Genomic DNA, 23482 nt, shown 5'->3' with positions numbered 1-23482 from the left:
CCCTTGTAAGATGCACCGTAGGTGTGGTCCCACCAATTATCCTCCCTCCTCCCAGCCTCCCCCATCCCCTCCTTTCCTTTCCCCTTTCCCCATATTCTTAGGCTATAATTGGGTTATAGCTTTCATATGAAAGCTATAAATTAGTTTCATAGTAGGGCTGAGTACATTGGATACTTTCCATTCTTGAAATACTTTGTAAGAAGAATATATTCCAGCTCCATCCATGTAAACATGAAAGAGGTAAAGTCTCCATCTTTCTTTAAGGCTGCATAATATTCCATGGTGTACATACACCACAATTTATTAATCTATTCATGGGTCGATGGGCACTTGGGCTTCTTCCATGACTTAGCAATTATGAATTGGGCTGCAATAAACATTCTGTTACAAATATCTTTGTTATAATGTGATTTTTGGTCTTCTAGATATATACCTAGTAGAGGAATTGTAGGATCAAATGGCAGGCCTATTTTTAGATCTCTAAGTGTTCTCCAAACATCTTTCTAAAAGGAACATTAATTTGCATTCCCACCAGCAGTGTAGAAGTGTTCCCTTTTCTTCACATCCATGCCAACATCTCTGGTCTTGGGATTTTGTGATATGGGCTACTCTTACTGGAGTTAGACGACATCTCAAAGTAGTTTTGATTTGCATTTCTCTGATGATTAAGGATGATGAGCATTTTTTCATATGTCTGTAGTCCGTGCGCCTGTCTTCAGAGAAGTTTCTACAGCAGCATCTCAGGTTACAAAATCAACACTCATAAATTGGTAGCCTTTATATATACCAACAATAGTCAAGCTGAAAAAATAGGCAAGGACTCTATTCCGTTCACAGTAGTGCCAAAGAAGATGAAATACTTGGGAGTTTATCTAAAAAGGACATGAAAGATCTCTATAAAGGTAATTACGATACTCTAAGAAAAGAAATAGCCGAAGATATTAACAAATAGAAAAACATACCATGCTCATGGCTGGGAAGAATCAACATTGTTAAAATGTCCATACTACCCAAAGCAATATACAATTTTAGTGCAATCCCTATTAAAGCTCCACAGGTCATACTTTAAAGATCTCAAAAAAATAATACTTTGTTTTATATGGAATCAGAAAAAAAAGCTTGAATAGCCAAGACATTACTCAGAAATAAAAACAAAGCAGGAGGAATCACACTACCAGACCTCAGACTATACTATAAATCGATAGTGATCAAAACAGCATGGTATTGGCACAAAAATAGAGAAGTAGATGTCTGGAACAGAATAGAGAACCAAGAGATGAACCCAGCTACTTACCATTATTTGCTCTTTGACAAGCCAATTAAAAACATTCAGTGGGGAAAAGATTCCCTATTTAACAAATGGTGCTGGATGAACTGGCTGGCAACCTGTAGAAGACTGAAACTGGACTTATACCTTTCACCATTAACTAAGGTAGACTCTCACTGGATTAAAGATTTAAATTTAAGACATGAAACTATAAAGATACTAGAAGAAAGTGCAGGGAAAACTCTTGAAGGAATCAGCCTGGGCGAGTATTTTATGAGGCGGACACTTCCAGGCAGTTGAAGCAGCATCAAAAATATACTACTGGGACGTGATCAAACTAAAAAGCTTCCGCACAGCCAACAAGAGCACAGTAAGTAAAGCAAGCAAACAGCCCTCAGAATGTGAGAAGATATTTGCAGGTTATGTCTCCCACAAAGGTTTAATAACCAGAATTCACAGAGAACTCAAACGTATTAGCAAGAAAAGAACAAGCGATCCCATCTCAGGCTGGACAAGGGGCTTGAAGAGAAATTTCTCTTACCTTTTTAAAATCCCACTTCACCAGCTGTTGTTCCAGTTTTACCTTCCTTTTGACAGTAACTGTGTATACCTGGTGTTTCAGTTCTCCTCACATTCTACTGTAATCACAATTGCATTTCCTTGGGGGACAGGTATAGTTTGTTTTCACGTCCCTGAAACCGCCCCCACAACCCACACATTGGTTTGCAGCTCCACACAGGTCAAAGCCTCTTCCAGTACCCTGAATCCACTTTCATCATGGTCACTAGTGACTTCTATATTGTTAAATGCAATCAACAGCAATTCCTATTCTTCCCTGAAACCTGTTGCCAGCATTTGATGCAAGTACCTCCTCCTTGGATATACTTTCTTCATTCTTTTCCAGGATATCATGCTTGATTTACTCCTCTCCCATTGGTTTCTTCTGTTCTTCCCTATCTCTTAATTTGTGTGGTTTCAAAGCTCAGTCATTTGACCTTTTAATTTTCTGATCTGCATTCATTGCCTTGGTGATTTCATACAATTTCTTGTCTTTAAATACTGACAAGATCAACCTAGCCCTCCTACCTGAACTCCAAGCTTATATATGTAATATCTGACCTCTTTGCTTAGCTATCTGATTGTCATTTCAAATTCAATATGTTAAAAATGAATCTCCTGTTCTCTTTGAAATCAATTTTGTTCATAGTCTTCCATGTCTCTGTTGATGGCAGATCCATCTTTCTAGTAATGCAGCCAGAAACAGTAGAGTCATCCTTGACTCAGAGTTTTAACTTGATCTTTATTAAAAATATGTGAGAAAGCTGTGCAAAGTAATATATTTATAGTATTGAACTCATTATTTTTGTATTTTTTGTTTCTTTATGTATTTCCACATATAAAAGCATATAATCTAAAAGTATCATTTTATTTGCAACTGAATTTTAGCTGTTATTAAATTCTTTTGTTTAATTGTATTGGGTAGCAGATTCCTTTCTTGACATTAAGCTTCTATCAGTTTATTTATTTAAGATTAATATGAGGGTACAAATGATTAGGTTGCATTATTTGACATTTCTAAGGTATAGTTCAAGTTGTAGTTGAGCCCTTCACCCGGGGGGTGTGCTGTATACTCTTGTGTGCACCTTAGGTGAGTTTACTAAAATCTCCCTCCTGCCTCCCCTTTCCTCTTTACCTCCTTCCAGTTTCCCACACTTGAATATACTTGTGTTTTTGTCTACTGTGGATATGTAGTTGTTTAGCTGTTAGTTTCAAATTATTATTGAATACTTTCTTTTCCATTCATGCGACACTTTACTAAGAATAACCTGCTTCAACTCCATCCAGGTAAATACAAAAGATATAAAGTCTCCTTTTTATGGCTGAATAGTATTCCATGGTATACGTATGCCACAGTTTATTAATCCATATATAGGTGGATGGGCACTTGGGTTGATTGCACATCTTGGGGTGAATTGAGCTGAAATAAAACATTCTAGTGCAAATGTTCTTAGGGTAAAATAATTTTTTTTCTTCTGGGTAGATACTTAATAATAGAATTGTGGGATCAAATGGAAGATCTACTTATAGCTCTGTGAGGATTCTCCATACTTCTTTCCATGGAAGCTGTATGAGTTTGCAATTCTGTCCTCAGAGTAAAAGTGTTCCTTCTCTTCATATCCACACCAGCATCTGCAGCTTTGGGATATTGTGATGTTGGCTCTTCTCATTGGAGTTTGGTGATATCTCAGAGTGGTTTGATTTGCATTTCTCTGATGATTAGGGATGATGAGCATTTTTTAATGTGTTTTTTGGCCATTCATCTGTCTTCTTCAGAGAAGGTTCTGATCCTGTCTCTTTCCTAGAGGTAGATGGGTTTGTTTGTTCTTTTTTGTTGATGAATTTGAGTTTTCTGAGGATTCTAGTTATCAACCCTTTGTCAGATTTGTAACATGCAAATATCTTTTCCCATTCTGAAGGTTGTTTATTTTAATTGTTGTAACCTTAGCTGTGCGAAAGCTTTTTAGCTTAATCAAGTTTCATGTATTTATTTTAGTTGCTGTCGTGATTGCCAGTGTAGTCTTCTTCTTTTAAAACTTTGCGCAGGTGAATAACATTAAGAGTTTCCCCCCACACTTTCTTCTAGGATTTTTATTGTTTTGTGTAATATTTAAATCTTTTAGTCATTGTGAGTCAATTTTTGTAAGTGGTGAAAAGTGTAGGTCGAGTTTTAGTCTTTTTGCGTGGTTATCCAGTTCTCCGAGCACGATTTATTGAAAAGAGATTTTTTTCCCCCAGTGTATGCTTTTGTTTGGTTTATCAAAGATCAGATGGTGATAGGATGCTATTTTCTTTTTTTTTTTTTTGTAGAGACAGAGTCTCACTTTACCGCCTTCAGTAGAGTGCCATGATGTCATAGGACTCACAGCAACCTCTAGCTCTTGGGCTTCAGAGATTCTCCTGCCTCAGCCTCCCGAGCAGCTGGGACTACAGGTGCCTGCCACAACGCCGGCTATTTTTTGGTTGCAGTTCAGCCGGGGCTGGGTTTGAACCCGCCACCCTCGGTATATGGGGCTGGCACCCTACTCACTGAGCCACAGGCGCCAGGATGCTATTTTCATCTCTAGGTTTTCTAGCCTGTTCCATATATCTATGTCTCTATTTTTATGCCAGTACCATGGTATGTTGATTGCCATTACATATTAGATAAACTGATTCTGTGTCATAAACTTGTACTAGTCAGTTTTGCATGTGGGTACTGTATTGAGCATGGTGATCATAAACCTGGTTTTCTTGGAACAATTCCTTTGCCTGACAGGTCATCCTGTCTTAATTACTTTTAGCACTCCTGTGTAATTTTCTATAGTTTCTGCATAAATTATCATAAACTTAGTGATTTAAAACACAAAGTTTTTATTCCATTGTTCTGTAGACCAAAGTTCAGTGTGGGTTATACCAGACTAAAATTGCAGTATCATAGAATCTGTTCCTGTGCATTCATTCTTTTGACAAAATTTAGTTTCTTAAGATTGTAGTATCTAAGGTCCCCATTTTCTTGTTACCTGTAAACTCACCTTCCCAGCTTCTGCAGACAACTGCATGTTAGCTTATGGTCCCCTTCCCCTATTCAAAGCGAGCAGCAGCAGATTGAATTCTTCTCATGTGCATTTCTTTGGCCCTTCTTCATAGCATCTTACTCTGGTTCATATGACTTGATTGTGGCAACCAGGATAATATAGATTTATGTCTCAAGGTCCATAAATCCTTTTTATCATGTAAGATTCTAGGGATTAAGACATGGACATCTTGTGGAAGTGGGAGGGCCATGATTTTGCCTTCTATAGCTCCCTTTCACTCTCAGAAGTGTTCCAGTTTGGGCAATAAATTACACGGTCATTTCATTTCTGAGTAGCCACTTGAATTATTTAAAATATGAAGAGAAAGAAAAACTTAAGCTTCTTACCTCCCTTTCAAATTTATGTTTCAGTTCTTTCCTTTTTCATTTCTTTCTTGCTTCTGTTTGACACTTCTGCAAATATCATGCATAGTTCTCCTATCTCACTTTCTAAAAGTCAGGAAAGAGTGAGTGCTTGACATCTTTGTGTGTGTTTGCTCCTTATCTGTGAACAAAGGAGCCACTTTTTTTTTGAGATAGGAGTATGCTCTTTTCCCAGGTTAGAGTGCAGTGGCATCATCGTAGCTCACTACGTTCTCCTAGGTTCAAGTAATCCTTCTGCCTCGGCTTCCTAAGTACCTGGGACTACAGTCAGGTACCACCATGTTTAGCTAATTTTTCTTTTCTTTTTTTTTTTTTTTGTAGAGAAGGTTTTACTCTGTTGCTCAGGCTGATCTTGAATTCCTGGCCTCAAGTGATCTTCCTGCCTCAGTCTCCAGAAGTGCTAAAATTATAGGTATGAAGCACTGCATCTTGTCCAAGCCGTGTGTTTTATGGTATGCCCACTTACATCATTATTTTACTGCTTTCCTATAACAGCCTACTATTCACACATTCCTCAGTGTTTGATGACAAGGTAACTGGTGAATCCTGAAGTTGTAGAATCAAAATTCATGCTACTGCTTATGTTTGGCTTTCTGTTTACACTGTTATATATGACAAATAGGGATTAATAAAGGCTTTTGTTCTCTACTACCTTTTAGACTTGACTTTATACTAAAGAATTTGCTGGACATTACATTTACTTAAACAGGTGTTATAGAAATAATTTTACTAGCATGGCTCTTTCTTTTTTTTTTGGCCGGGGCTGGGTTTGAACCCGCCACCTGTGGCATATGGGACCGGCACCCTACTCACTGAGCCACAGGCGCCGCCCAGCATGGCTCTTTCTTAATAAAATACTTTAATATTTTTATTTCACATTTTTGAAATTTTTTATGTATTAAATTACATTAATTGAACAAAAAATTATGTATTTTATGTTTATTTAAAGACCAAATTACCATTTATGTCTACTCTTCAACTTAAATTTGTAGTCTGGAATTTTCCCCAAAGCACAGAATGGAATTCGTATTCAAATGGATTAACTTGTTCTTTGGAGAGCCTTAAAAAAAAAAAAAAAGAAAGACCAATTTAATATTTTTATTCTATATTTTATTTTAATAAGCGAGATAGATATTTGATACCTGCTAATTTATATTTACTTTTGTCCTTAATTTAATAATGGCTCTATCAATATTTAGATTTAGTAAGTAATGCATAAGGTAAAACCAATGCTAAATACTCTTAAAATTAATTTCTTTCTTTTCAGTTTACAATGCCAGTTTTACACTCCATTTGCTGTCAGTAAAAATATAGACAGCAGACATACCACATATTTATCATCACCGAGTTCACAATATCATGCAGGAAAGTACATTAATATGCCATAGAGAAAATCTAACACACATAAACAACCACTTAGGATTTTAAAGAACATATCTGACTTATTGATTAGATATCTTTTAGTAGAGTTAGACACCCCAGTAGAGTGCCTGCATTCACAGACGTTATCAGAGCAAGTGGTTCTTTTGTTGATGAATGAGCACATCTCTTCTTTAGGTACGTGATGAAGATTAAACCTTACAAAGCTTTTCCCTTTCCATGGAATTCCACCTAAATCTTGACATAATTAAATTAATCCCAGAGTTTTTCAGATAAGACTCACTCTGGAAAACATCTTTTTTAAGTCTTATTTTACATTTACATTTATGTCTTATGCTCTGAGTCTCTTTTCCTGAAATTTGTTTCCTGAAGTCTGTTCTAGGCCAATGATAGAGACTTTTCCTGATTTTTGTTTTCCACATGAACTCTACGTCCTTTTGTGCGCTTATCCCTATAAGGAGGCTCAAATCGGATATATGTGTTTTTTAAAACATGTAAAATATTTTTTAAATTTTCTTTCTCATTGGAATATTTCACTGACACTAGAAAATATCAAAATACAGTGTTTAGTTTATGTAGATACTGACCTAAACTTGAGGAAATGGTAATAAGGGATAATAAATATATAAATAAGAAAAAATAGGGGCAGTGAATGTAATTGATATAAAGCATAAAGAACACGCGGTATTTTTCTTTTATGGGTATTTACTTTGCATACATTCCAGAGTCAGGACATTTTAAAAGAAGAATGTCCCAGCCTTTTGTTTTAGTAAAACAAAACAATAAGAAGGTGTATGTTTAAAAGTTTTGTACATTCATCAGATACTTAGTTTTGCTCTCTGGCTTATGTCCTGATCTTCTTTCTCTCTCTCTGTTTCTCTCAAAAACCTCCTTTCTTGTGTTATTCCTTCCGGACTAGAACAATCTCACAAAGAGTCATTCTGTTCTATTTTATTTTAGTTAATTTCCTCAGGCATATTGATAGAATTTGTTAAATAATATAGTACAGTCTTCAGTCTTTGCTCTTTATTCTTCCCTTCCTTTTGAAGATTGTTAACTATTACATCTTCATAGAGAACTCTGCAGTCTGTAGCTTTACAATTTTACCTGATTCTCATGTTTCCATCTCTCCCTCCACTTCCTACTGTCTAAACACTTCGCGTCACTTCACAGTAATGTATGGAAGTGAAAGTATCATCTTGCCACTAACCTGTTTTTTCCACCCAAATCCAAGCATTCTTAGTTTCTTAGCCTTTGGGTCTTTACCTTAGACCTAGAAATTCACTGTGTTCTCTCTCACCTGTCAGATTCTCTCTCAGCTATCAGATCTAATTGGTCAGTGTGTAGTTTTAGCTCCTGCCTGTTCTTACCATTCCTAACAGCCTAGTCTACACCTCCACAACCTTATTTGTGGAATATTTCACAAGTCTCTTATTTGATGTCTTTGCTACCTGAAAATCTGTCTCAGATTGCTGTCAGATTAAAATCATCTTCCTAAAGCTTTATTTTTACCTGCCACTGTCCTGCTTAAGACGCTTCATTGGCCCCACTTTCGTATAGGTTGAAATTTGGAATCTTTAGCCTCGTATTTTTTGTTCTCCCATAAGTTTTCCTAAGGTATTGTTTAGTTTTTTTTCTCTGCTGGCCGGTCACAAAAACTCTTTCATTTCTGTCAGGATGGTCACACTTTACTGAGAACATTCTACTTCTGCACATCTTTCCTCATTTTATAGTGTTTTTCATCTTTTCTCTTTTTTGCTCTGTTATATCCTCCTTTCTTTTGACCATCTAAAACTTATATATTTTTTTTCAACTTGGAATTCTTGTCCTGCCCTCTCTGTGAAATCTTCCTGAACAGTATGGTCCACTGTGATTTCACTCATCTTCTGAATTTCTGTTTTGCATTCTTGTCACTCACTCACAAGGCATTTTCTGTTTAGTGTTTTTCACTATCACTTGTTTTTATCACTTGAGTCTAGGTCCTCTATTGGTAAGTGGATTTTAAATGTCAAGAGACTAGAGACCATGTTGTATTTTTTTGCATCCTCTTGGGCTTAGAACAGTTCATTACAAGTGCTACTCATTTTTTTCCCCATAAATATTAATTAATTGCCGGTACTCAGGCACCATTGATACAGAGTTAAACAAGAGAGGTATGTATTCTATTTTCATGGACTTTATATTCTAAAAAGGAAAGAGAGATGTTCTACAGCTAGGTTCACAGTTATCTGTCTGGTTACATTTGAGGAATGTGGTTTGTCACTTTTTTGACAAGCCAAAAAACAGAAAATTGCCCTTTTGTTCTCTGCTGTCACTGGTAAATATCATTTTTCTTACTTTAAAAGTAAGTTTTAATAGGGTCAGTTATTCTTGAAATTATAAGTTTTCAAATGGTCAAATTTCATTCTTTTCTCCAAAATATATGTAATATGGATATATGCTTTATGCCCCGTTAAATTCAGTGACAAAATCATGGAAGGAGTGATTGATATATTCTTGAAATTAAAACAATTGTAGTAAGTTTGTATATCATTTATGTGATATGTAAACCTATGTGAAATAAAAAAAAAGATGAAAATATTTCTAAAAGGAAGATTCCCTAAACTCAAACAATTAGTACTTCTTAGTTAATATACTAAAGCTTTCATTTGTAGGAGAATAAGTTTAGATTAAAAGTAAATACATTATTATATTAGTTTTAAGTATTTTTTCTAGTGACTTGAACATCACATATTTCATGGGTATGGTTTTTTAAGGTTGTAATAACCCTGGAAAGTTAATATTGAAGAATGGCAATGTGTGCGGTGAAACTAAACATTATTATATTTGCAAATGTGAGATCATAATTTACATAAATGTTATAGTTGGAACATTATGAATGTAAATATACCTTCTCTTGTCTCAGCCGTTCTTTGTCCAGTGGGAGATGAAGAGTGATTTTGAGATGACTGTTTAACCTATTATAATACCTTTAAAAAAGTTAAGTAGCATTGGTATAAACCTGAGAAGGGAAAAGAGTATTTATCTCCATTAAGTGATATAAAAAGCCATGATAAGAATAAAAGATAGTGGTTGTACATTAAGAAGTGAAATACCTAAATTCAGATGCTAATTATAAGCACAAGGACAACTGCCTTCCACATACGTAAATGTTGTATATTTTCTTTAGTTAAAGAATAATTCAGAGTTCTTGAAGTGCTGAATATGGCTTTTATTATTTCATTTTCCTTCAGCATATATATTAAAAAAACAATAAAACGCTTCTGTTGGACTGTGATTTTGATGGATATAGGTGGAATATTAAACCAAATACTACAAAGATAATTCACATGATTACTCTTGGATTATCTTTATTGTATGCCTTTGCTGCTTCCCAGTATTAAAAAACAAATGTTTAGCAGTATAGTTAAAATTATTTAAACATATTTGAGCATGTTTTACTTGCTGTTGTATAAGAAAGACTTTCAGGTTTAGATTGTGAAATTCATATTGGTATTAATACCAATTAATATTGATATTATTTGTTTATATTATTACAGTTTTAAGAAATTATTTTGGTCATGGTCTCTGGCATCTTGTCTTAAAAGTGATACATTACTTCTTCATTAACAGTTTTGACACTTTTCAGTATCTGAGAGAAGAAAATTTTCTCTACATATTGTACAGTGTCTTTCAGTGGTTTAAAAATATGTTCTTCAACCGTTGAAATGTATATAGTATAGGTATCCTATTCTTAGAAAATGGCTGGCTTTTAAGTTGTAGAGTAGTAGGAAGAGTATAATGAACTTGAATTATTTTTAAAACTTGTTTTTAGAAATACAAGTACAAAAAACCCTTTTGTAATCTTGCCTTTTAAATTTCTTAGGTATGCTTTTTATTTAGCTTTTAGTAACTTGTAATTTAAGATCACAGTTATTAGGTGTATTTCTGCATTTTATATATCACTCCCAGATGCTACAGTATTAGTTTTTATCACTGCATATTTTATGAAATGTCAGCCTTCTGTTGGCTGTTCACGCAGCATTGTTAGTGATCAAAGACACAACATAAAGGGGAGGAATCTAAACAGTTGGCTTATCTTTGTCCTTCATTGTAACAACAACAAAAAAAAACTATAAAATTACTTTATTATAAAAAGTCAAATAAAGGCATCATAAAACATGCAAAGAAGTAAGTATCTTTGTGTTTTATTGAAATAAAATCTCAAAATGTTTAATGTCAAGAAACCTAGCTATAAAGACAAATAATCTAATTTTACAAAGTTTCCTTGGTAAAGAATGAAGGTAATATGTCATATGTATTATTTTAATGCTTTTCTAAATGACAATGCTATGGCGTGAAAAACTGTGTAGCATTTGACATCATAAGGGGTTACTCAGTTTAAATTCTTGATTTTTGTTGCACAAATTACCCTCTAGCAAAGGAGATATTATTTTTAGTATGTGGATTGTTTAAGTTGTCTATGATCTTGATCATTAAAAGATTTTTCCTGGATTGAACTACTTTGTATTTTAAAAGTTTATTTCATGGATTTAGAGGACCCCCCCCTTTATTTCAGTTCTTTTATCTTAAATATCAAGATAAAAGTATAGAATGGGAGAAAAATTCTCAAAGCCTGAAAGAAACTGTGTAAGAATAAAAATCCTGAATGATCTTTATCAGCTGTTGTGTATGCCCAACACAGCAGTTGGTTCAATCAATTTTATGTTTTGGGATGGTTTTATTAAAATGAGCTGCTGCTTTCAGTAAATCACTGAGAAAGATGCTGGCTTTATACATGTCTTTTTTTGGGTAGGAGCAGAGCTTAGAATTGCTCTGTAAGTCAATGAAAGTGAAGATAATTCCTGACTGCCATGAAAGTCAGTGTGTTACTGAGTTATGTGTGTGGGCATTTGGAAGTAGAAGTAGAATGAAGATTTAGATTAAAAGATGATTTTGTATAAATGCACTTTTATGGCCACCTGCAATATACTGCCATTTTTAATAAAAACCGTCAGCGGATAATAGTGTATCTTCAGTTTCTTGTACAGTTTCTATTTTTATAAATGAGTGGCATTGTTTTCTGATGGAAGAATTATTTCTTTGGAAAGTAGTTTGAAAGACAGTGCCATTGAATAAGAGTTAGAGGCCTTACACGTTTTTTATGCCCTTACTACCCAAAGTATGGTTTGTAGATCAGCGGTACTGATGTAACCTGAGAGTTTGCTACATATGCAGAATCTGCGCCCAGTCCCATACCTACTAAATAAGAATTTGCATTTTATCAGAATTCCTAAGTAAATCCTCTGAATATTAAAATTTGAGAAGCCTGCCATATGCAGATCTTTAATTTACTTTGCGTGTATGCAAATTTGCTAATATTGAAGTTGTGGGGTGCTTATATTAAAGTTGGTTATCGGTACTTTACAAGTTGCGGGAAGAAGGAGAAGCCCACTGTAGAATGCTGGTGGGGCCTAGATGTAGGCAGGTATTTAATCTAGAGTTCAAAGGCTTTTGATCCTTAAGCAATTGCAATTAGAATCAGTGGCTACTTTGTATTACATATGGAAAGCTTCACAGCCTCCTCCTAATATTAAACAGGTGCTTTCTTTTAGCAAAGGCAGTGCCTTACCAGTTCCCACACACTCATGATGTTTTCTTCCAGTAATAGTGTAGCAAACATTTCCAAAGTGTGTTCTATGGTGGTTTTCCCAGGAGATGCTTGGAGTGATGTGATCCCGTGTCAAATAAGTCTGTTTTGCTGTAGGAGAATCAAAATATACCTTGATGTATTAATATGTAGATCTGAGCACCTGGTGTAACTTGATTCAATTCAGTATTTCCCAAATTTACTTGACCGTAGCCTCCTTTAAAACAAAAACAATAAACCTTTTTTTAATCTTTTAACTTTAGCATGTGCACATACTGGCTTCTTTCCAGGTTTATTTATCTTAGTCAAAATAAGAAATGGAGAACGGCCTAAATTGTCACAGTGTTATGCTCCACAAAACATACTTTATAATGTTGTTAAGCCCAAAAGGTATTGGTATAGTCTTTCTGTGCTAAGAGCGTTAAACATGCAGACAACTGTTCAGGATTGCAGTAACTGGGAAAACATCATTTAGAAAGTAAATGTTAACTCAATCCCAGATTTGGTGGATGAATGAAAGGGAGGAAATTGACTATTCCTAATATTTACTGGGAAGAGGAAAACCACGAGCAATGGAACTAGTTAAATATTTCAGCTCAATAAATGATTACTGAGTCCCTAGTACAGAGTAGGATCTGTACCTGGTCTTAGGCAAACAGCAGTAGAAGGTATACAGTCTGCCCTCCAGTTGCTTGTTGGATGGAGTGAGTGGAGTACATTCTGGTTCATGTATGAGAGCTGGAATCCAAAGCAGATTTTTCCCTTTGTAAAAAGTAAAGTTGGCCAGAATACTATGTGTCATAGAGTGCCTGAGATAGGATACAACTGTAGTGATAGGGATCTCTGGTTAGGGAAAACAGAGTAAAGGACAATAGTTAGAGGATTTTCAAATGGTAAGATTGGAAAGACCAAATAGCCTCGGAACACCTGGAGCTGACAAAGCAGCTCAGTGTAACACCAAAAATGCAGTGCTTTGTGATAGTTAAAACCAGTCTTAGACTAGAGTAAGACAGATTGGGTTTACTTCCTGGTTACATAACATTGTGAGGTCTCATACTTGCTTCAGCTGTAACACAGGAATAATATGATTGGAAAAATAGTAAATGGCTGGCTTTAAAAAATACTTCTAATTAGAAATCATTTTAAACTTACAGAAGAATTTTATGAATAAGAGTAGCATAGGTATTCTTCAGACTTACCTACATTTTACCCCATGTGCCTTATCATTTGGGTGCTTGACTTCACTTTCTTCCTCTATATGGCATGCATCTTCACACGCATTTTTTTTTCCTGAACTATTTGAACAAAGATTGAGTACATCATAGCTATTTACCCCTAAAAATACTTCAGAGTGTATTTCCTAAGAATAGGAATATTCTTTTTTTTTTTTTTTTTGTAGAGACAGAGTCTCACTTTATGGCCCTCGGTAGAGTGCCGTGGCCTCACACAGCTCACAGCAACCTCCAACTCCTGGGCTTAAGCGATTCTCTTGCCTCAGCCTCCCGAGTAGCTGGGACTACAGGCGGCTGCCACAACGCCTGGCTATTTTTTGGTTGCAGTTTGGCCGGGGCCGGGTTTGAACCTGCCACCCTCGGTATATGGGGCCGGCGCCCTACCGAAGGAATATTCTTTTCCATAACTATACTACAGTAATCAGCTTTAGTAAATTTAACATGTAATACTTACATTTAATCTGCCATCCATATTCCAAATTTGTCAGATGACCCAATGATAGTCTTTCTTCTTCTTCTTCTTTTTTTTTTTTTTTTTTTTTGGCCAGGGCCGGGTTTGAACCCGCCACCTCTGGTATATGGGGCTGGCACCCTACTCCTTTGAGCCGCAGGCGCTGCCCCCAAGGTTATTCTTTATAGCATTTTCCTCCTTCAACAGGAATCCAGTCTAGCATCAGATATTGCACTTAATTGCTATATGGTGCTGGTGTGGAATGTCAGGTGCAGACATTTAGGGAGAGCTTGGGACAGTGAATAGGTTTCTTCTTTAGAGCTAGTGTCATCTGATGGAATATCTATTGTCCAGATCTATGTTGACAACTCTTGTGAGTGGCAGCTTACAACCGACCAGCAGTGTCCATCTTGTGTGTTGTGTAGTTGCCAGTCATGGTCAAGATCTTGGGATCCAGGCCAGGGCTAGAGGAAATTTTCGCAGAGAATGATAATAAAGGGAAGAAGGGAGGCAAAGGTAGTAAGGGAAAGGAGGAAGGAAGGAAGAGGAAAGATTAAAAGTGAGAAAACAAGCAGCTAAAGATAGACCTTTGAGGACCTCTACATTTAATAAAGTGGTAGCATCAGAAATGGGCAGGGTAATTGTGAAGAAAAATTATAGAAACAAGGGAAAGAATTTTAGGGCTATAGTGCAATCAAGTAATATAATAACCTTAGGAAAGGACATTAATTGTATTTGGATCATTGAGAGAAAAATTTCAATAATTCTAAAAGGGTAAGAAACATATTATAGATTTGCACTTTTGTCAAGATAACATTGAAGAAAAATGCCCTATACAGGAAAATGGGAATTTTTTTTTTCCTAGATAAATAGGCAAATAATGCTAGTATTTTGCTAGACTTTGAAAAAGTTTGTAAAATATGAAATAAGTAAGGGATAATTTCAAAAATTCATTATGGATGATAACTAAAAAGTACGATGAGTAGGCCCTTTTGAATGGAGTATTGTTCATAAACAGTAGGAACCTTCTGGAAGCATGTAGTAAAACATCACAGATTTTCCAGGTGATTCTGAGGTATAGGGAGCCAAATATTTGTTAAACAAACAGGAAATAGTGCAGGAACACTATTGGAAACTGCATAGCTGGCCCAGGAGCTGGCAAAATACTCTCATTTTTGACAGCTGCGAAGTGATAACTGAGTAAATTGGGCTGTTTTACTAAGAGTAATGAGTTATGAATGGTTATTCTGATATAGGAAAGAAATAGGATATATTGGGGGATATTTTAGAGTGTGCCTAGAGATAACCTCCCTTCCTACCTTCATAATCTAGCCGAAATGACAACTAAAAGGTTATTGTAATCCAGAAGAAATGTGATATAAGAATTAGCAATGAAAATGGAACAGATTTTCTGAGAAGGGGACGATAAATGTTATTACACTGTTATAAAACTCTAATAGTTAATATATTACTACATTGTGTGTAGTTTTAGTTGGTGACTCCTAGTGAAAACTTAATCCAACTGAAAAAGACACAAAAGGGAAGGAGATAATCATGGATTAGGGAAAGTAGATGTGCTAAATCAAAACTGGAAACCTGATTTTTGGGATACATATCCAGCAAATTTTCTGAATTCTTTTATTAAATCTAATAAAATATCTGTAGATCCTCTTAGATGTACTAAATTAACTATCATATCTGAAAAAATGACAAGATTTTTTTCTCACTACATATTTTATTTCATCTTTTTACTCACTATATTTTATTTCATCTTGCTATGCTGACTTGAAGTTTTAGTACAGTTTTGAGTGAAAGGGGAGATAATGGGCAAAATGGACATCTTTGTCTTACTCTTTTTAAAGGGCAGTGCTTCTAATGTGTCATCATTATGTGTTATATTTGCTATAGATTTTTGGAAACATACCTTTCACTTCATCACATTACAGTGTTTTTCTTCTAGTTGCAGTCAAATTTTTAAAATCATGAGTGGTGTTCATTGTTTTTTCTGAATCTGTTGAGGTACTTTTGCTTCTAATGTGTTGCCTAAAGTGCAGAAATTTAGTAACAGAAAATCTCCAGCAAGCTTCATTAACAAAGAGGATTATTAGCCTGTTCTCTAAGAAATGAGTAGTCATTTTTCTCCCTGCTTGCTCTATGTCCTGATCTGGATCCTGTAGGCTCTGGTGGAATTGCAGCTCCTCAGAAGTCAGCAGGAATAATACTGACCAGGGGACCAAGAGGGCCTGCTATAAATTTGCAGATATACCTGAACGTCATTTTCTCTTTAATCTCTCAACCTTGGTTTCTTTTCCTTCACAACTTCTGGTCAGTGCTGATTTCAGATACAAAAAGGAAACATTTATAATTAGCTACTGGTATATTAAGTTATTAGAATGAGAACAGAAAGATTGCTAATGTGAATTCAAATTTAACGGCCTTAGAATTAAAAGTTGGAGAGAGACTACAAGCTATCACAGGTCATTCTGTAAAGCTTTAAAAAGGATTTGTGTTCCAATTTCTTTCTTACCATAAATGGAAATTTGTATTTTTTATAGTACACACTAGACGTTTTTGAGCAAATATTTTAAATTACAATGTGTATTGATGGCTGTTAATTATATTCACCTAATAGGACTCTTGAATTTCTTGCAAATAATGAGGGTTTAAAAATTAATTTTTGTAAGTAGTTATCTGACTTTTTAGATGATTTCTCTTATATGGGATGTTATCTGTAGATTGCTTTCCAATGAGATAATGTGGAAAACAGTTGATTTTAATGTAACAATTATATCAGCTTTTGTATGGTTAATCAGTCTCTTTAGTAAAATTGAATTAACACTTGAAAAGAAATTTGAATTAAGTCATTTTTTTCAGTTTTTTCCCTCTTTCTTATTATGTTGTTCAGCATATCCAGAGGTGCAGTTTTCTGTGTTATCTGAAGTTATTAGTATGTATCAGGACCCTTCTTTGGGATTTCTGATATGCCTTACTAGTGCTTGGATTTGTTTTGTTGTTGTTTTTGTTTGGTATAGAAATGACCTCTTTTACACTTGAGAATGTAGTGGTCTGAGAATAAAACAAATTCACCTATGTAATACTTTCGATTTTAATCTATTTTATTTATTCATTCAGTCATATATTCAAAAATATTTATTAAATATTCATTCTTGGCCAGGCACTGAGTTTAAAGTTGATACAAAGAGGAGAACAAAACTTTCCTCTTAAGTTTTTTTTTCCTTAATTTCAGAATACTATAGGGGTATACATATTTTGGTTACATCCATTATTTTTAATACAGTTTGAGTCAAAGTTAAAAGTGTTCTCATCACCTATATAGTGTGCATTGTACCTATTAAGTATGAATTTATCCTTCCCCTTTGGCCCCTCCACCTGCTTGCTTTCCCTTCAGTTTTACTACCAAATGTGCAATTGCAATTAGGTATTGATTGATTCGTTCCAATTTAATAATGAATACATGTGCCAGTACCATGCTGTCTTGACCACTATGGCTTTGTAGTACAGACTAAAATCTGGTATGCTGATGCCCCCAGCTTTATTTTTATTACTAAGAACTGCCTTAGCTATACGGGGTACATAGACACTTGGAATCGAATAGAAAACCAAGAAATGAAACTAACATCTTACAACCACCTAATCTTCGATAAACCAAACAAGAACATACCTTGGGGGAAAGACTCCCTATTCAATAAATGGTGTTGGGAGAACTGGATGTCTACATGTAAAAGGCTGAAACTGGACCCACACCTTTCCCCACTCACAAAAATTGATTCAAGATGGATAAAGGACTTAAATTTAAGACATGAAACAACAAAAATCCTCAAAAAAAGCATAGGAAAAACACTGGAAGATATTGGCCTGGGGAAAGACTTCATGAAGAAGACTGCCATGGCAATTGCAACAACAACAAAAATAAACAAATGGGACTTCATTAAACTGAAAAGCTTCTGTACAGCTAAGGAGACAACAACCAAAGCAAAGAGACAACCTACACAATGGGAAAGGATATTTGCATATTTTGAATCAGACAAAAGCTTGATAACTAGTATCTATAGAGAACTCAAATTAATCCACATGAAAAAAGCCAACAATCCCATATATCAATGGGCAAGAGACATGAATAGAACCTTCTCTAAAGAAGACAGACGAATGGCTAACATATGAAAAAATGTTCATCATCCCTATCTATTAGAGAAATGCAAGTCAAAACCACCCTTGAGATACCATCCAACCGCAGTGAGAATGGCCCATATCACAAAATCTCAAAACTGCAGATGCTGGCGTGGATGTGGAGAGAAGGGAACACTTTTACACTGCTGGTGGGACTGCAAACTGGTACAACCTTTCTGGAAGGAAGTATGTGGAGAAACCTCAAAGCACTCAGGCTAGACCTCCCATTTGATGCTGCAATCCCATTATTGGGCATCTACCCAGAAGGAAAAAAATCCTTTTATCATAAGGACTCTTGTACTAGACTGTTTATTGCAGCTCAATTTACAATCGCCAAAATGCGGAAACAGCCTAAATGCCCACCAACCCAGGAATGGATTAACAAGCTGTGGTATATGTATACCATGGAATACTATTCAGCTATTAAAAAAAATGGAGACTTTACATCCTTCGTATTAACCTGGATGGAAGTGGAAGACATTATTCTTAGTAAAGCATCACAAGAATGGAGAAGCATGAATCCTATGTACTCAATTTTGATATGAGGACAATTAATGACAATTAAGGTCATGGAGTGGGGGGAAGGAAAAGCAGAGAGAGAGAGAGAAGGAGGGAGGGGGATGGGGCCTTGGTGTGTGTCACACCTTCTGGGGGCAAGACATGATTGCAAGAGAGACTTTACCTAACAAATGCAATCAGTGTAACCTGGCTTATTGTACCCTCAATGAATCCCCAACAATAAAAAAAAAAATAATGAATACATGTGGTATTTGTTTTTCCATACCTGGAATACTTAGAAGAATGGTTTCCAATTCCATCCACGTTGTTACAAAAGGTTCCTGACTTTTTTATGGCTGAGTAGTACTTCATAGTATACATATGCCACATTTTATTAGTCTACTCATTTATTGATGAGCACTTGAGTTGATTCCACATTTTTCCTACTGTGAATTGTGCTGCAATAAACATTTGACTGCTGTCTTCCTGATAAAACGACTTTTTCTCCTTTGAGAAAAAGTGGGGTTGCTGGATTAAATGTAGGTGTACTTTATGTTCTGTGAGGTATCTCCATGTGACTTTCCCTAGAGGTTGTACTAGTTCATAGTCTCACCAATAGTATATGAGAGTTTAACAGTGTACATATGTGAGGTGTCTTTCTCTTTGCATCCACACCAGCATTTGTTGTTTTGGTATTTTTTTTTATTAAAGCTATTCTCACTAGAGTTAGGCTATTACATCATTGTGGTTTTAATTTTCATTTCCCTGATGATTAGAGAGCGATACTGAGCCTTTTTTTCATATGTTTATTGGTCATTGGTTTATCTTCTTTTGAAAAGCTTCTATTTGTGTCTTTTGCCCTCTTTTTTATGGGGTTATTTGATTTTTTCTTGCTGATTTGCTTGAGTTTTTTAATAGATTCTGGTTATCTGTCCTTTATTGGATGTATACATTACAAATATTTTCTCCCACTTTGTAGGTTGTCTATTTGCTGTATTACGATGGAGGTTTTCATTTTAATTTTTTTTACATGAAATTTAGATATCTTACCTAGCAAAATTCAAGGAACAAGAATTTCAAGAGAAAACAATTCTATTTTAATTCATTGTTTTGTGGTATTCCAAACCACAAAACTAGGTAAAATGGAACTATGGAACACTAGGTAAAATGCATGTGCCATATTGTTCATAATGTATAAAATCATGTTTCTTATCTCAGGAGGTGGTAATATCTGTTATTCAGTGTGTTATTCACCAGAACACTTCTCTAAGAAGGCAACATCACATTTTTCACATTGAAAAGTAGTATTCTTGGGCTTTTTCCATGACTTAGCAATTATGAATAGGGCTGCAATAAATATTCTGATACAAATATCTTTGTTATGGTGTGATTTTTGGTCTTCTGGGTATATGCCCAGTAGGGGGATTACAGGATTGAATGGCAGATCTATTTTTAGCCCAAGTGCCCATGGATCCACAAATGGATCAATAAATTGTTCCATTTATTGGAGGGAGGGGGATGGGGCCTTGGTGTGTGCCACACCTTCTGGGGCCAAGACATGACTGGAATATTATGCAGCCTTAGAGATAGATGGAGACTTTACCTCTTTCATGTTTACATGGATGGAGCTGGAACATATTCTTCTTAGTAAAATGTCTCAAGAATGGAAGAAAAAGTACCCAAGGTACTCACCCTTATTATGAAACTAACGTAGGACCTTCACATGAAAGCTATATCCCAGTTACAACCTAAGAATAGGGAGAAAGGGGAAAGGGAGGGGAGGGAGGGGGGAGGGAGGGGGAAGGAGGGGGATTAATGAGATTACACCTGTGGTGCATCTTACAAGGGTATATGTGAATCCTAGTAAATGTGGAATGTAAAGGTCTTAGCAAAATAACTAAGAAAATGCTACAAAAGCTATGTTAACTAATGTGATGAAAATGTGTCAAACGATCTATGAACCAAGTGTATGGTGTCCCACAATCATACTAATGTACACAGCTATGGTTTAATAAAAATAAAAAATAAAAAAAAAAATAAAAATAAACACGAGATTAAATGTACTGTTTAAAAGGCCGGAAAACAGGAAACACAGAATCAGGGTAGTGGCTGTGTCTTGAGCAGAGGCAGGAGGATGAGGCACAGAAGCACACAGGCTGAGCTGACGATTCGGGATCGTCTAGTTTTTAAAATGGAAAGTTAGTTCAACAGTGTTCATTTTCCTACCTTACATTTATATAGTAGATAAATTCCTTTGTATGTAAATGTTACATATTTACATATATTGAAAAATAAAAAGAAAATACCATTCCATACAATAAAAAAAAAAAAAGAAAAGTAGTATTCTTAGGACATTGAGTATACCACATTTTCCCTATTTGACTATCACATGATTAATACCATCATAATGTGAGTCAATGTTACGCTTCTAAGAAGGTCTTCCTATTTGGCTAGGTTCTAATGGCATACCACAAGTTGATGAAACTCCAGAAAATTCACTGGCTTCTCATCTTAAGTTTTAAGCAGATGCCAAGCATTTTGTAAGACCAATTCAAAATAGAACAAAAGAGGGCTTGAGTGCCATTTCTTTCCATGGATCCCTGCCTGATACTTATCAGTGTTGTTATCAGCTGTGTGTATGCCTCCCATGAAGTGGTTATACTTGTTGATCATGTTTGGCTGCTGAACTTGGATCTTCTTCTTCAGTTTCTGAGAATAACAATTGACACAACACAAGGGATCAGAACTACATTTGATTCCAGTGGAGCTTTGTGAATGCAATCCTTTCATCACTAACCTGTGGCCTGATGTCCCTTTGAACTGAGCTTATGAAGAAGTGAAATACTGGTGAAAAAGTTGTCAAGTACAAAATGATATTGTCTAGGATGTGCCTGTGCATGTGCCTCACTAAACTAAAGGACAAGTGATTCAGTGACACTGCATTCTTCGTGTTTAGTATTTGGGCTTTTACTCTGATATGGCTGAAATTAGTTCATGTAGCCCAGACATGTTGCACCACACCAAAACTTATAGCCAAACTGAATGGGCTTTCCTCTGATAAATTGTGCCCTGGATGACCCAAATAAGGAAACATGCATTCATCTAAGCTGAAATATGTTTTATTTGTGATGAATTTTATACAGCTCTCATTGAGTGTGCTTATAAGAGGTTGCAACTTGGAAAACTTGTTCCTTGGATCCAAATTTGCATTGTCAGCAACGTTCAAATTAGAAAATATAGTTTCAAAGTGGTCACGTCTCATGGCAGCATTAACAAGTACGTTATTCATGTCTTTTTTTTTTTGTTCCCAGAACATACATGTTCTAGGAACTGAGACATTATCACTCAGAAAAATGATTTCCAGAAAACATTTGAATTCAGAGACAATTAAGCCAAGATTTACCCCCTTCTTTACAGCGTGTTGGAGTACAAAACAGTAAGTTCAATGACCTTGTCATCAAGAAAAAGTTCAAGAATTTCTGTGTGATTTCACATTTTGGTGAGGAAATCATTGGTGGTTTTGTAACTCTCCCTGCTCCAGGCTGTGCAGTTAGGTCAGCTTTTTTTATTTTTGAGTAAGTTTCATCATTTTCTTTTCTTTGATGAAGGAGGTTGCCACTCAGTAGATATGGATGGAACTTCAAAAGTGTCATCTTCAGGTGTGTATGAGGGATCATCTAAGTCAGACTCAGCATCATAGCCACCTTGCATAAGATACGCAGGTGTGTGCAACAAAGAACCTGGCAGATTATTTATTGTTCCACCTTCTTTATCTCTTGAATCCTCAACAGAAACAGGTGCTGTAGCATTTTCAGCAGGTTGTATCACTGTAACACTTGCTTCCATGCTGTCATCAGTTACTTCACGTAAACTTAGAGCTTAGCTTAACCACTAAACTTAAGTCTTAGTGGAAAAGGTCTTGCCTGGTGTTCCAAAACTGGAACATGCAAATTGTCAAACCCATAACTAAAACAACAATAATAACTTTGGTATTTTCTTTTTACAGCACAATGGCATAACTAGTAGAGAAGTAATAGAAAAAAAAATACTAGCATACGGTATACTAAAGTTGTATTTACCTGTCTTTGGATGATTCTTCAAAATTTTTTTCAAAAATTCACATAGCAGTGACTAACTTAGTGCATCATGTGATAACATGTACCCTCAGGAGGCAGACATGTGTGAGAAATCAGACCCTCAGTGATGACCTTGGGCAGTAGGATATAAATAATTTCCATATCATTACCATTGCAGTAATAGAGCATGAGGATAAATATTTCCTTGGCTGTGCAGGAACTTTTTAAATTTAACAAGTCACATGCCAATGGTGGGGGTAGGAATAAGCGAAAACAAATGGATTCAGACCTCCATCCTCTTCATTGGTATGTGAGGGTTAATCATATCCCATTTGTTAATTTTTGTTGCTGTTACTGGCATTTGTTGTCTTTGTTATCAATTCTTTGCCTAGGCTTATAAGAGTTGTTCAACATTTTCTTCTAGAATTCTTACAGTTTCATTCCTTAAGTTTAAGTCTGTTATCCATCATGAATTAACTTTTGTGAGGGATGAGAGATATGGATTCTGTTTCGTCTTCAATTTTCCCAGCACCATTTATTAAGAGAGATTCTTTTCCCTAGTGTATGTTGCTGTGTGCTTTGTCAAAGATCAGATGGCAATTTGAGGATGGTTTTATACTGGATTTTCTGTTCTGTTCTATTTATTGACTTACGTCTTTGTTCTTGTGCCAGCACTAGGTGGTTTTGTTACTATAGCCTTGTAGTATAGCTCAAGTCTGGTAAAGTGTTGCCATCAGATTTGTCCTTTTACTTAAGTTTGTTTT

At 35.5% G+C, this 23482-nt stretch overlaps 1 protein-coding gene across 23 annotated transcripts in view; it reads left to right on the top strand.

Annotated features, from left to right (window-relative positions):
- Nucleotides 1-23482, top strand: part of TBC1D5 (TBC1 domain family member 5) — a 584642-nt gene that overhangs the window by 126683 nt on the left and 434477 nt on the right. For 2 of the 23 annotated variants that reach the window (XM_053598456.1, XM_053598444.1), the window contains one exon: nucleotides 5586-5676. The exons of 20 other annotated variants lie outside the window; for them this stretch is intronic. The gene's annotated coding sequence lies outside the window, so the exon portion shown is untranslated. Of the gene's footprint in view, nucleotides 1-5585; nucleotides 5677-5697; nucleotides 5717-23482 lie in introns of those variants that run through there. One more of the 23 variants, XM_053598453.1, reaches the window with a different exon arrangement.

Source organism: Nycticebus coucang, chromosome 8 (genome assembly GCF_027406575.1).
Source record: "Nycticebus coucang isolate mNycCou1 chromosome 8, mNycCou1.pri, whole genome shotgun sequence".
NCBI lineage: Eukaryota > Metazoa > Chordata > Mammalia > Primates > Lorisidae > Nycticebus > Nycticebus coucang.
Note: the sequence above shows the minus strand (reverse complement) of the source record. Positions and strands in the feature narration are given on the sequence as shown.